This window comes from Cnephaeus nilssonii, assembly GCF_951640355.1.
Source record: "Cnephaeus nilssonii genome assembly, chromosome: 7".
In the NCBI taxonomy this organism is placed as follows: Eukaryota; Metazoa; Chordata; class Mammalia; order Chiroptera; family Vespertilionidae; genus Cnephaeus; species Cnephaeus nilssonii.
The window spans coordinates 94350714-94362967 of record NC_137078.1 but is presented as its reverse complement, the minus strand read 5'-3'; the positions used below and the strand labels follow the sequence as shown (position 1 = coordinate 94362967).

Sequence of the window (12254 nt, the reverse complement as noted above, 5' to 3'; positions counted from 1 at the left end):
ATCTCCCTGTGAACAACGTGGAGCAAATATAAGGAGCACCCCGACCTCTCTTTCTCAGATGCCTTAGCTCTACTGACAGCAGCACCCCAGTTCTAGGTGGGGGACGAGGAGGCCAGGGTAGGGAAGGCGGAGGCTCTCTCATGGAGAAAGACAGGGGTCTGTTGGTTGTCCACTCAACTCACATGCAGAGAGACTGTGGTGACTCAACTCACGTTTGCAGGGAGACTGCGATGTGGCACTGTCAAGGTCATGAACTCTGAAGCCAGGCTGCCTGGGTTTGAATTCGGGCTCAGGCACTGACTAGCCGTGTCACTTTGGACAAGTCACTTGACATCCTGAATCTCAGTTTCCCCATCTGTGAAATGGGCACAACAATGCCTATACCTCATAGGCCTGAAATGAGTTAATATGTGCAAAGTGTTCCCGGCAAAGTGTTTAAAAGAGCCCCTGGCTGTTCTGAGTAAGCCTTAATCTTAACACCAAGTGCTTAGCATCTGAATATTGCTGAGAACCAGAGCTCACAGCCAAGTGGAGGGTACAATAGGGATTTGAATAAATAAACAAGATTGTCCTGATGTGGAGATAAGTGCTGGGAGGGAAATAATCCTAGGTTTATGATGGAGAGTGAGGGAGGGATTATGGGTGTCAGGGAAAACTGCTCTAAAGAGGGGATATTTGAGCAGATTCTGGGAGAATGAGAAGGCAGAAGCTGTGTGATGATCTGAAGAAAGCACAGTCTAGGGAGGGCTAGCAGCAAGTGCAAAGGGCCTGAGGCAGGGAGAACTTGGCATGCTCTGGGGAAAGGAAGGCGGTGAGCATGCTGCATTCTGTAGGAGCTGTCCTACACCTTATAGGATGTTTAGCAACATCCCTGGCCTCGATCCTCTAGACACCAGAGCATACCTCTCCAACTAAGACAAATAAAATGGTCCCTACAGTTGAGAACCACTGGGTTGGGGAGAGCAGGGTGGGAGATGAGGCAGCAGGTGGCAGGGCTCTAAGCCACTGAAGGGGAGATGGATGATGGGAAGGTCACAGGGGCTGGGCCGTGGCTGGTGAGCATGGAGCCTGTCTGGGTGTGGGCCCTACCAGTTCTGTACTAGCTTCCTTGGACACAGCGGCCTCCGTGAGACCTCTCCATCTGAAGTCACCCTCCCTGCCTCCCCTCAACCCCCGTGCTCTCAGGGCATACCCCAGCACTACCCCCTGGGCTCTCCAGCCTCTGGGCTTTGGCTCTTTCAAGAAGACCTCACCCCTAGGAGGCACATGTAACAGGTCCTCAAAACATTGCCTTAGGGATGGGTGATCTCGGGTCCCCTGCCCAGGACAAAAAACACACATAAGGGGTCTCCCCTCAGCCCCCTGTCAAAGGGTGCCTGAGTAGGAAACCCCTCTTAGACCGAAGTCGCCTCCCCTCCAGGGCTGCCCCCGCCCTGCTCTCTGGCTCCCTCTTTCTCAAACCCCTGACCCTACGTCCTCCATCATCATGTCTGTCTGTCTGTCTGCCCCTGCCCCACCTTGTCCCTCTGTCTCTTTGTTTCTGTTTTTTGCTCTCTCTCTCCTCTCTGCCTTGGTCTCTTTCCCTCCCTCAGTCCCTGGCACTCCCCCTCCACCCCCCTGCAAGTCTGTCTCTCTTTCCCCCAGTGGCTCCAGTGGTTTGGACAAGCTCAGCTCCCTTCTGCCCAGATGACCTCACTTCCCCGCCGCACGCATGCGCACACACACTCCCTGTCACACTCAAGTACTCACACACACAGGTCTCTGGCTGGGCTTCATCCTGAATCTGAAGGGCCCTACCCCCAGCCCTGGTCTACCTGGCCAGGTCCCAGGGAGGGGAAGGCCCAGGCCAGGCTTGAAGAAGGCACACCGTGCCTGGTCTCTCCACGGCAGCTCCTCACCCCTTCCCATCACAGCCCTCCCATCTCCTGCTGGAGCTGAGGGTCCCCCTTCCCCTTCCACCAGCCATCACCACTGCCCCACCCTCCCCTCGGCCTTCTGCTAAGGCTGCAGCCCTGGCCTGGGAGCTGGGGACCTGGGTCCAGCTGGCTCAGCCACCAGCACCCTGGGTGACCTTGGGCTCTGGCCTCAGTTTCCTCCTCTGTGAAAGGGAATCTTGACGTCAGTCTAGCTGTTCTGCGGGGAGGGGTCAGATGGGCTCATTTAGCCTGGTGCCCGGCGTGCAGCAGGCACTTGGCAGTAACAGGCATGAAGAGTTTGTGGCTAGTCACCCGCCTGCCCAGCCCCTCAGGCCCCCCAGTCTGAGCCCTGGGCACCTCTGTAGTTAGCCCCCCACTGGCGGCCTGTCTCCAGGAGAACTTCCCGGCAGACTTGGGGGGTCAGAGGGAAGGGGGAGCCGGCCTCCTGCCTTCTAATTTAGATTCCTGGGTTTATGGCAGGAAGCGCAGCTCGGCGGACGCTGTAATTAAGGCGATTCCTGAGGCTGCGGGAGGAGGCCGGGAGCGGAGCCCACCGCAGGGCTGGCCCCGCTTCTCTGCCCTCTGCCGTCTCAGCCGCAGCCTCAGCAGCTCCTGCTCCGCTTCGCAGCCCGGGCAGCCAGAGCCGGGCCGTGGCATAACAAGGGTCACGTGGCAAGTAGGGACACATGCCTGAGCCACCCTTGGGGGCTCCCCTTTGCCAGCTGTGGTCCAGTCCAGGGGTGCAGGGAGAGTCCAGACACGTGGCTTTTTTGTCCCATCCACCCCTAGACCCCAGGTTCCATCATCCCTGAGTCACCCCCCTACATTCCTGAGGGGTCTGGGCGGAGTCTGGCCGGGGCTATGGCAGGAGGGGCAGATCCCGCCCAGGGGTCAAGACCAGGGCAGCAAGCAGCCTGGGCCTGAGCACTCCCCTCCAGGTGGCCAGGGAGGGGACCTGGGGGCTCAGCATTCCTGGGGACCCAGGGCTGACGCTCAAATCCATGCTCTGCTCCTCACTGGGCGACCTCGGTCTCTCCTCTCTGAGCCTCAGTGTTCTCATCTGTACACAGGGTACAACATCACCAGGAAGGCCACGGTCTCCCTGCCCCTGGCTAGGATCCAGTGAGATCCCACCAGAGCCCGTGCGTGCCCGACACCAGCCCCCGCCTCCCCCTGGAGCCAGCCCACGAGGCCCCGTGGCCCTGGGTGAGCCTCTGGCCACGCTGGGCCCGCACCGTCCTCTGCAAGAGTGAGGGGCTTGAGCAGCCAGGCTCGACTCTGCGACTGCACAGGCCACTATCCGTTCAAAAAGTGGGGCAGGTGTGGGTGGGGCTGTGACTCTTCGCTCTGCCAAGTTAGGATATTTTTACAAACACCCTCCAGCACCAAGTCACGAGAACAGCCCAGGTGAGGCAGGGCCCCGACTCTGCAGCTTCTCCCTTCCCAGCCGGCGGCCTCCGATGCTGGGCTGGGCTCAGGGCTGTGACCTGAGGGCTGTTTGCAGGACGCGTATGCATGTGTGCACATGTGTGTGCATGTGTGTGTGTGTGTGCCCATGTGCGTGTGGTGGGCAGGGGGAGTTACTGAGAGGCAGGGATGCACTGCCCCCCCCCCCTAAAGGGGCAGGGCTACCTTATAGGCTCAGGGCAGAGCCAGGGCCCAGCCCGGCCCCTCCCCCTGCAGTGAACACTGGGGGGTATTTGGGTCTGGGTAGCAGATATGGATCGGGGTCAGGGTGGGTGGGGGTGCCAGGCATTCCTCAAGCTGGGGAGAAAGGGGACTTTGTTGCCTGAAACGGAGCCACCCCCGGCCTCCTCGTATGCCCGGGCACTCTGCCAACGATGGAGAAACCCACTTGGGTGACAGTGGGGGTACCGAGGCCTTTTCTGAAGCGCCCCCCCCCCCACCTGGCTGTCCCCAGTCAGCTGAGCCTCCTCCCAGCCTCAACAGATCCTTCAAAGGAGCCCAAGAACAGATGGAGGTTGGGGTGGTGTTAGGACTGGGCAGACCCTGCCCCCACCCCCAGCTGGGATGGGGTGAGGGGTGGGCTAATGACTTGGAGCAGCATCGGGGGCCCCTCACACCATCTCGTTCAGCCCTCACAACAGTCCTGTGAGGGGCTACTGTTAATCCCGTTTTATGGACCAATAAACAGAGGCTCAGCGAGGGGAGGCCATGCAGGTTAGTGGCAAAGGAGGAACTGCAAATCAAGCCACCTGACCTCAGAGCCTGGGCCTTGGGGAGTCCTGCTCCCTCCTCCCTTAGGGACGCTGGGAGGAGAGGCCACCCAGCCATCCCTAAGCCAGGCCTCCCTCTGAGTGCCTGCCCAGCGTGGCCAGCTCTGGGGTTGCTGCAGGCCACCACCTTCCAGGTTTCAAGGATCCGACGGCCACAGCGTAGACCAGGTGGCTCTCAGGAGGCGTCTGATGCGCGCTCACTGACGCTTGGTGACAAGTCCTGTCCCTCTCTAGGCCTCGCCCATCGGCGCCCCGAGGCCTTTGCTCCCAGGTCTGTCTCTCAGGGCCTTTGCCTTCTCTGGTTCCTGCTGGGTCTGCCGCCTCCCCCAAGGCCCTTAGGTCTCCCGGGCCTCCCTTCCTCAGCTCACAGGCTGACGGTCGGTCCTACAGCGGATCCCGGAGGGTTCTGCCTGCCGCCCCTCATCACAGGAGCCTGCCCGTGATCTGAGGGTGACTGCAGGGGTGGGGAGTGGGAGGTGGGAGGTGGGCAAGGAGGGGGGAGCATGGTGCTTGGAGCCCTTTTATCTCTGTCGTCCCACTTGCTGGGAGCCCAGAGAGGAGGGCTGGGAACATGGGGGCAGTGACGGGTGGGCGCAGCAGGGTTTCCAGCCTGACCTAGGGCCCAGCTGGGGGAGGTGGCGGGCTCTGGAATGCACGACCTCTCGCTGTCCCCTCCCTCCGCCGCCTGTCATTCACTTCAGACAGGGTTAAAACACAAAGCGGCTGCCTTTGTCCCTAGCCCGAGCCTAACAGGATTGGGCGGGGGTGGGGAACGGGGCTCTGGTGGGGCACTTCCCGCTCCCAGGCCACAAAGGGGCCCTGTGACATCACGCTGCCCCCTGCTGTGATGTCAGAGGCCACCACAATGGGCCTTTCCAGACAGATGGCTGGGCCTGGGGTGGGTGGGGGCGGGGCAGGAGCACCTGCATCCTTGGTGGAGGGCCAGGCACGCAGTGGCTCGGTCTCCCAGATGGCTGGCAACACTCAGATAACACTGAGCGAATTAGAAGTCAACACGTAGATAACTTTTTTTTTTTTTTTACAAGGGGACAGCACAATTTTGCAAAAAATGAAAGTTGACGTTTTCTTGCCCACCCTCCCCTCCCCGTAGTGAAGACCCATTGAGCTGCCCCTGGTGCCCACCCTTAGGCTAAACATAAAATCCTCAGCCTTGCAACAAGGCCCTCTGGTTCAGACCCCTGCCGACCCCTGCAGCCTTGACCGCCCCTGCTGTCTGGGTCCTGCCCTCAAATCGGCAGCTACGCTGGCCTTCCTTCAGCTTCCAAGCTGAGCCCCCTTCCTCCTTCCCCCATCACCTCATCCTTCAAGTCAGCTCAGACACCACCTCCTCCAGGAAGCCTTCCCTGACCTGCCCAGGCTGAGTTGCTCTTTCTCTGGGCCCCACAGTCCTCATGCTGCTCAAGCCACAGCATTTATCTTCTGAGTAATCTCCATGTTCCCATGGGTCTCTCTCCCCGGCAGAATGGGCAATCGGTGAGGGCACCCCCTGGGTTCGCTCACTCCCACCCTCTCTCTGGCACCAAGCACCGTTCGTTGGTTCCATCTTCAAATATGTGGGGGCACCCCGTGTCAGGTCTGGGGGTCCAGGAGCCATGAAACAGGTCTGTGCTTGCCCTCAGGGAACTGGCCACCAGCAGAAGGTGGGTCAGGGACAGACAGTTATCACCTCACGTGAGCCATAGCTGCAAAGAGTCAAACGTGCACGAAGGACACATGGCAGGGTCAGGGGTGCCTTTAAGACGGGCGGTGGGCGGACCCCCTCAGGCTGTGACACAGCAGCTGAAAGGCAGGAGGAAGCTGGTGGGCTGTGCCAAGGGTGTGGGGGCCGTGGTGGCACACAGTAGGTCCTAGGGGCCTAGGCTCATCCACTCTGAAACCCATCCGTGTGGGGGAGGGCTCGGGCTAGGTGCCAGGTTCAAATCCTGCCTCTGCCTCTCTCCAGCTTCGGGGCTTTGGGGCAAGCCCTTCATTCTCTAGGCCTCCCGGGAGGGCGACCAAGTAAAATGCCATCCCAATTGGGACAGGGGGTGAAAGGGGACACTCTTACTAAGTATCCAGAACAATGGACTTAAACCAGGCACTGAGCCAATGGGGTACAGACACAGTCCCCCCAGCACCCGCCCATGGGATGGATGATAAGCATGCCAGTGCATAGAGTTCTATTTTCTTTTATTGTTATTGCTTTCAGAGAGGAAGGGAGAGGGGGAGAGAGAGAGAAACATCAATGATGAGAGTCATTGATCAGCTGCCTCCTGCACGCCCCCCTACCAGGGACCTAGCCCGCAACCCGGGCATGTGCCCTTGACCCGAATCGAACCTGGGACCCTTCAGTCCACAGGCCGACGCTCTATCCACTGAGGCAAACTGGCATGGGCCATAGAGTTCTTGAAGAAAGTTCTAGGGAGAAGAGGACTGGGGCTGCTCAGAGGAGCAGAGGGACAGACGGACACACCTCTGCTCCAGCCCTGAGGGTCCGTGTGCTGAAACGGGGGCATGGGGAGTGGGGCCGATTTTCCCAAACCCGTGGCAGCGGGGTGGTTCTGGGGGTTCTTGGAGGGTGGGAGGTCTGAGCTGGGCCTGGAAGGGTGAGTGTATTTTCTACAGGAGAACTGAGGGCGGGGGTGGGGGGTGGGAGGGCTCAGATGGGAAGTGAAGGCACGTTTTGGGGGGGCGGTCTAGATAGAACAAGAGTGAAATGGGAGGTGTGTGGATTTTGGGGCAGTGGGCAGGGTAGCTGTAACCCGGGGATTTGGGGGTGTAACTGCTCATGCCCAGATGCTGAGATTGGTCTGCCTGGCCCCCGAGGACTGGTCCTGGGGGGGGACCCCTCCCCCCAGCAGGAGACCTGGTCATGGGCTGCCTAGCTATGCCAGACCAATGTGGAAACTGCATCCGTCTGTCCAGGCTGCCGAGGCTGCTGGGGAATGTGATGAGGCTGCTGAAATGGGGTCCAGGCCCAGAGGGAGAGGGGCCCCCACCCCTGGCAGGGCGGGGTGCCCACAGCTTCTCAGAAACTCAGTCTTGTTCTGCCGACAGAGACCGGCCAACAAGGTTTGCCTGGAAACCAGACCCCGAGGGGCTAGAGTGGGGCCTGCTGCTGGGACGCCTGGGGAGAGGGCGTCAGGAGTGGGGAGCAGGCCCATCTGTGTGGGGGCAGGAGTCCCTCAGGCTGCCAGGATGGACTTCCCCGAGCCTCCATGTTACCAAGGGATACACTGAGAGCCAGAGACACCGAGGATCCCACAGCAAAGTCAACAGGAGGTACCCAAAAAGGCCTGCCCGTCTCCTCCAGCCCTAGGGTCTTCCTGCTGCCCTGCTTCCCAAGACCCCCCAGGACCCCCAAACGTCACAGCAGCAGGCAGAACTGCTTATCACCTCCCAGCGGTGGGATCTTGCTCTGATACCATAGCCACACAGCCTCAGTGTCCCCATCTGTAAAATGAGGATAAATCCATGTCTTGCAGGGTCATTATGATCCTTCAATAAGACAATGTGGGTGTCGGGCTTCGCACACTGGCCGGCACATAGTAGGTATTCAGAAACACTGGGTCCCTTCTCCCTCACTGTCTGTGGGGTGCCAGCCAGCCAGGGGGAGCCAGGTGTCTGCATAGCAAGTGCCCCCAACACCACCAGCGTCTTGGGATACTAAACAGTCTGGCTTCATGTGGCCCCACTGGGCCCTCAGGCTCCCCTCATTCATTTGTTTGTTGAGGGCCTACTGGGTGTCAGACACTGTTCTGGGGAAGAGGGCGATGGGGAGATGAAGCAGGCACCCGTTCATTCACCCTCTGCTCTAGCAGCACCCGCTGTGTGCCAGGCCTTATCCTCCCACCTGGGCCACAGCTAGGAGGGGGGAGGGGCAGGGGGCTTGCCCACTCCTCTGGGATTTGCTAATTAAATAGGAAATCCCAGAGGAGTGGGCTGCCTGGTGATACTGTTTTAACTTGCCACCCAGACTGGGAGCAGCGGATACAGGGGCGACTCCCGACCAGGCACCCTCCTAATTGCTGCCTTCCTCTCCTTCGGGGCTTTGTTGGTGCATCAAAGGGCCGCCAAGGGCCCCGCAGCTCAGAGCCCAGGACGGGCTGTGGGCTGCAGGCCCACTTCTCAGCCGAGAAAACTGAGGTCAGAGATGACGGTTCTGCTTGGGGTGGGAATGGGAGCAAGGCTGGTGTCATGGGGCTGCTCCTGACATGGCAGTCAGGACCAGGGCGGCTTTGGGCTTGTCCTGGTCCAACGGGGGGACTCAGGCCCTATCCACAGAGGTCTGGGGTACGGAGGGCAGGGACAGGCTCTTCTGGGGACTCCTCTCCCCTCACCTGGTGGACTCCCACTTGACTTAGGCCTCAGCTCAGGTGGCTCCTCTTCCTACAGGAAGCCCACCTGAACCTTCCAGGCTGAACCAGGTGTCCTCCTCTGGCTCCTATAACACCCTCCCCCTCTTAGCCTGGGCCCCGTTGCCACTCTCGCCCCCACCCACCTGAGAGCTCCAGGAGAGCAGAGAGAGCCTTCCTCGTCTCTGAGGCCCCCGTGCCCACCTGGCACGGAGCAGACGCCCACTGCGGAAAGGAGTGAAGCCGCAAACTCGCCTCCATCCTCTCCTCCCCGCTCCCCAATCCGGGGGCCTGGGTCGCGGGGCACTGTGGCATCTGGAGACCTCGGGCAGGTTCCATGGCCTTGGTTCCCCCAGAACCAGTGCTTCTCAGACCGCATCTACGGAGGCGTCCCGGAGAGAGGGGGCAGTGCGGCAGGTGGGAAACCATTGTGTTAGGGCCTCTGAGCTGGGGGGCTCTGTCCAGTTACTTAACCTCTGGGTGCCTCAGTGTTCAAACCTGTAGAATGTTAACATTGGTGCCCGCCTGGAAGGGCTGCTGGAAGGATTAAGTGAGTAAACACTTAGAACGGTGGGTGGCGTCCAGGAAGGCCTGTGTGAGTGTTTGCTGATACCTGATCTTCAATTCGAGCAACCCATTCCTGCTGCTCTGGGTGTGTTTGCTTGTTTTTTCCTTGTTTTTTTTTCATGTTAACTTGGTTACTGTGGTGTTGGCCAGGTTTCTCCAATGTGGAAAACACACACACACACACACACACACACACACACACACACACACACACTTTAACCCTTTCTGCGCTTCCTTTCTTCGGGAGGGTCTCGCTAGGCCCAGCCCACACTCGAAGCGGCGGGGAGTTCACCTGCTGCAGGGGGCAGCCCGTGGGTTATTTGGAATTGCTTTGAAAGGAAGACTTGTCTGGTCTCCCCATTTATTCATTTCTTCAGTCACTATGGATAGCAGTAAGGACGTGTGGCTATTTATTTCCTACTTTGGGTTATAATCTAATTCCGTGTCATCTGTTGTTCACTCTGGTCTAGGTGTGGCCATGTGGGATCGCTTCCAGGTTGCCTCATGTGTCTGACATCCCCCCATCGGCTTATTTTTTGAGTGTTTCCGTCCTCTCTAGAACTACAAGATGCTCTAGACTCCTTTTCTATTTCCCCTGCCTCGGTGGAAGGATCAGTCATTTCTCTAAGCCCTGGTTCCTTTTATGGAGAGGGGCGTTCAGGAACCAAGATCTGCTACCGGGGCGTCACTGCTTCTAGGGAACAGAGCTAGGTTTGTTTTATTTATTTATTTTTTAAATGAAGTTTCCCCTCTTGGCAATTGTGGGGTCTGTTGGAAGCTCCGGGCAGCCGCCCAGCCTTCGAATACAGACCCCGTCTACAGCCCACAGGCCCGAGCTATCTCACGTGCCCTAGGAGGGCCTTCTGGCTACCGGGGCTCTGAGGGAGGAGCACCTGAGGTCACCTTCCCCCGGCTGAGCCCCTGCCTGTGTCCACTCCTGCTCACAGGGGGGCCATGGGTGGCTGAGGTGCCTTGGGAAGGGGTCTCGGGCCTGCCCTCAGCACCTTGCAGCCCCGGTTGCTGTGGGACCGCAGGCTTGCTCCCTGCTGAAATGACAGCTGTCAGTGGTGGTGGCCGTAGCCACAGCCCGTCACAGAGCCACGGTCTCCCACGGGGCAGGCCCGGCAAGCTAGGGTCCCAGGAAGGCCTGACTCAGCCACATGCCCAGCGCACCCCTGTGGCCTGGCGAGCTGGTCCCTGCACTCCCCCACCGTCCCCACCTCCAGGCCTGCCCGACACTGCACGACTCATTGATGCTCAGCGGGCCAGGACCAGAGCTGGGACCCCAAAGCAAGCTGAGGGAGGGCCCAGCATGTCTCCTCTGTCTCCCCACAGGCTGGGAGTCCGGCTTCTACCAGTGACTTCTGTCTGGGGCACGGTAATGGTGCCTCACCCTGTTTAAAACCTTCCGTGGCTCCCCATTGCCCTCGGCTTAACAGTCCCGCTCCTAGATCTGCCGTACGAGGCCCTGGAGATCCCTTCGGCACCCACGTCTACTCTAATAATAACCAATTGTTTGTGCTTCCCTTGCACAATCACATGGTTTCACAGTGCCGTAATTTACTCTGCCTGCGTCGCCCTTTCTCCTGCTTCACTGGTTAATTCCTCGTTGTCCCCGAGGTCTCAGCTCTGGGTCACCTCCTCCAGGAAGCCTTCCTCCTGTGCCCCAGGTCATCTCCGCTCACCTGGCCGGGTCCCTGGTCACCTGTGGGCCACACCTTCCTAAGGTGTGAGCAACCTCTGGCATTCAGGGCAGCAACCTGGTGCCGTAGAGAGGGCTCAGGGTTTGACACCGGGTCTCTGGCTTCCCTCAAGGCCTCCGCTCCTTCCCGCTGTGTGATTAAAGCAAGTCACTGCACGTCTCTGAGCCTTCGTCTCCCCTTCTGCGAGAAAAGCCTCTAATTGGGATTTCCGGCCCTGCTTTCAATTTTGGCTTCTGTCTCCAACTTGCTGTGTGGCCCTGGGCAAGCCCAGTCACTGGACCCAGCCTCACTTTTCCTCTTCTGTGAAATGGGGCTACCTATAAAACTCAAAGTTCTCAGGGACAAACAAGCCAACACTTGTGAAAATCTTTTGTAAACCTCAGAGCCCAACATGGACAGTTGAAGAATGTATTTCAACAGCTCCGTGGAGATGTGTAGGAGGGGGCCCCTGGCTGTTCTCGCCGTCCCCCCCGTCTCCCAGCCCCCCTCAAGCCTACGGATCAAAGGTGACAGAGGCCTGTTGGCATGGAGGCTGGGCTTGGCTGGGCCTGCTCCCTGGCTCCCTGCCCACCCACCCCCACCCCCGGGGTTACATGACATGTGTGCCTTGCGAAAGAAGCTGTTTAAATACTCAGCGTGGGGGCGACCCTTCACCCCCCACCTTCCAACACAGAAGGCCTCTCCACCCCTCTGCCCCTCCAAAACTCAAACACCAAGGTCAGTTTGATCCATCTGCAACTTTATTCCAGAGCAGACACAAGTCATTTCCTAACAATAAATATAAAAAAATAATAATAAATTAAGGTTCGAAAAAAAAAACAACACCCCACAAAACAAAATCATTAACACTGACGGAGTCATGAATGTGGTCTAAAGAGGCGAGAGATGGATGGACCAGCCCCCAGCCTGGGAATGTCTGACACACACCGTCCTCTGCCCCAAGCCCTAGCCGGGCCCCCTGTCACACACACATTCTCTCCACAAAGTACAAAATATATATTTTTAAAAAAACCTCAACACAACCGAGCATCCTGCGAGGGCCCTGGGGAAGCAAGGGTTTGGCCCCCGGGGGCAGCGGACGGGGCCTGCGGAAGGCACTGGAAGATGGGGAACAGCGCTGGGCCGCTCCCAGCTGAGTGTGCCGTCTGTCCTCTTCTCGTGAGTGGGTGGGGCTTGAGGTACCCTGTTCCCGTGGCCACTCACCTCCCGAGACAGCGAAAGGGAGATTTGGAAATGTCCCACGTGTATGTCCCAAGGCCCTGGCGGGGCTCCTGCCCAGGGTGCTGGGACCACGGCGGTGCCTGCTAAGTGCTTGGCTGCTGTCCTTTGTGGGCGAAGCACCCCCGGCCCGGGATCCCTGAGCATCTCCCCGGTTCAGTTCAGGCCAAGGCGTCCTCTAGACACCCGCCCTGCCCCCCAGCAGAGGCCTCAGGGTGGCATCCGTAAGAAACGGCTGGAAATAAATAAGGTCCCTAG

The 12254-nt window shown here is 59.1% G+C and overlaps 1 protein-coding gene across 1 annotated transcript in view; it reads right to left on the bottom strand.

Annotated features, from left to right (window-relative positions):
• Positions 1 to 11502: 11502 nt before the first annotated feature.
• EPHA2 (EPH receptor A2) overlaps positions 11503 to 12254 on the bottom strand; it is a 29027-nt gene continuing 28275 nt past the window's right edge. Inside the window, exon 17 of the mRNA XM_079778190.1 lies at positions 11503 to 12254. This exon is cut by the window's right edge and continues 187 nt beyond it. The gene's annotated coding sequence lies outside the window, so the exon portion shown is untranslated.